We start from the raw sequence: 2,473 nt of genomic DNA, 5'->3' as shown, positions 1-2,473 counted from the left end.
CCCTTTGAAGTCAATGCCAAAGCTTCCACTGAATTCAATCTGCAAGATGAAGTCCTAAATTATGGTCAGGTTCTTAAAAGTTCTCAGCGTCTCACAGCTCCAAATAAGTCATCACCCAGCCTCTCTGCAAATCACGCGTCTTCCCTTAAGTGCCTAAACATGGAGCTCGTGCTTTTAGGTATTCCACATTTAAAATCCTGCCTGTTGATGCCGTCTTTCTTTCTGCCTCAGGAGCCATTGACATGGGAAAGATAACAAGGCTAATAAAGAAGTGTAGCTGGGACATGCATTGATTTGCTTTTTTGGTGAGCAGTGCTTAGCACGAACACTGTAGATACTATAGCAATGTCAGTATTACGGTGTAATGTTAACATGGAAGGCACATGAATGTCCTTGCTGGTGCCAGAATTCAGGCAAGTACATGACCATTTGCACAAACTTCACATACACCGCTTTCCTGGTAACAGGATGTTGGCAGGTGGGAAGATCACAGGATCCAGATGAAATGTAAGACGAGATGAGCAATCCTGTAGTGGTAATTTTAGAAGTTGGGTTCTGTACATTATTTACAGTACCTTGTAACTTTAAGGGGATAAGGCTATTCCTTGCCACTTGTGGATTTAATCTTTTCTGTGCGATTTCTGTATGGGATTTTCAGCAGTGCAGCAGCCAGAGGGATTTCGTCCATCCAGAGGAGTGTTAAAATTGCAAGTTACTTTCAGTAGAGCTACATTCATTCACAAAATGCTCACCTAGCGGGAGGGGAAAAGGCACCTAGGACCTTCTACCAAATAAAGAGAAAAAAGTACCGAGCGAGTTATCTGCTTGCTGCTGCTCTGAAGTGCAGAGGCCTGGTGTAAAGAGGGAGCTGCTCACAGTGAACTGTGACACAGTCGGAAGCGGTTCCTGCCTCTGGCAACTTTAATCTGGCTTTATCTTCAGTTGGTGAAATATCCCCTCTTTTTCCCAGGGGAAGCTTGAAGTCTCCCTATGTCTTGGAGGACATTTTGGGGAATTGCATTCTGAATATGGGAAACTCTGGTTATTTTGGATGGATATTTGTTTCTCCAGAGCCACCCTGCAACAATTAGTAAAAAAAAAATAATGGAGAAAGCAAAGAAAAAGGGATTCTTTTGCAATGTTTGAACAACACCCACCACTCCTCTGTAGAAATGTGATCCCTGAGGGGAAAGGGATTATATTCACCTCCAGGCTTTTGACTAGGCTGGATTTCTCCCCTCACCCAGAAGGAAGGCCGTGGGCACCAGGGGTGTGGGGTGCGAACCTGCAGTCGGGGCAGTGGAGGGGCCAGATGGGAGCTGGAGTCATTCCTTGCTCAGACAGACGTGTCACTCATGTCCGAGCCCTCCTTGGGATCATTGTGACCCGGGCGACATCCCCACATACTGCACCAAGGGGTGCCACAAAATCTTTAAAAAAATAAACAAAGAGAAGAACAGGTCTAAGATCTACCAAAAGCAAAGACTGTTGTTCTTTCGTGTGTTTCCCTCAGCCAGCAGGTGCCTCTATAGAGCCGGCGCTTTGCCTGTATCAGTAAGAGTCTGTGGCAGAGCACTGGAATACCTGCTTTCAAATGACAATATGGCCTTTTCTTTCTTCCGTGTCTTTTTCCCCTTCCCCTTCCTCCAGCCCATGATGCACCCCAGAAATCTGCCAGTCTGGACTTCCACTCCATCCGTCACCCAAGGTCCTTGGAAGACACTGGCAAGAGAGGGATTTATGTATGTTGACACATGCATGTTGTTACTATATATCCCGCATGAGGGAATTTTGCGTGTGACACGAGCGAAGCTCAGTTGGGGAATGCCTGTCGTAACCCCAGTGAGACAAAGCTGCCTGTTTGCCCTTCAAATACCATCCCAGAAAGCAGGGTGGGGTTTGTCTGGCAAAATCTTCATCCCTTCAGTACGACACCCTTCCACACACTGGGGCACCGCTCAGCCAGTGCTGGCAGGCCCCCTGAGCCAAGGATAAAGAGAAATAAAACCCAACTGAGGATGACCACCCCCCCCCCCCCGCCTTAGCACATAGGTGCTCAGAAATCACTGTATCTGAAAAGTGAAGGCCTTGGGGGGGACACTGATAATGACTGTGATCACAATTTGTCCCCTGCTGCCCCCTCCCCTCAAATGGCTCTGCTGGACTTTGGAGCAATTCACACGGGCAAGGCGAATTTTGACCCGAACGCCGCATCCATCGGCAAGACAGAAAGCGTGGAGGAAGCGCGGCCCGTGGGGCGGCCGGGGGGAAGGCAGGGCAGGGAGCCTGGGGGCGAAATGTGCGAGCCGCGGGGGGCTGCGGTCGCGAGTGGGGCAGGCGGGCGGCGGAGGGGCGCGCACCCCTTACCTCCGTGGCCTTTTCGCCCAGCGCGGAGAGGGATGGGAGGGGAGGAGGGAGGGGAATCGCCGGGGAGGGTGGGACTTCGCCGGAGCGTCTCTCCCCGCGGCCGCGC

The sequence above is a fragment of the Buteo buteo genome, chromosome 12 (genome assembly GCF_964188355.1).
Source record: "Buteo buteo chromosome 12, bButBut1.hap1.1, whole genome shotgun sequence".
Classification (NCBI taxonomy): domain Eukaryota; kingdom Metazoa; phylum Chordata; class Aves; order Accipitriformes; family Accipitridae; genus Buteo; species Buteo buteo.
Note: the sequence above shows the minus strand (reverse complement) of the source record.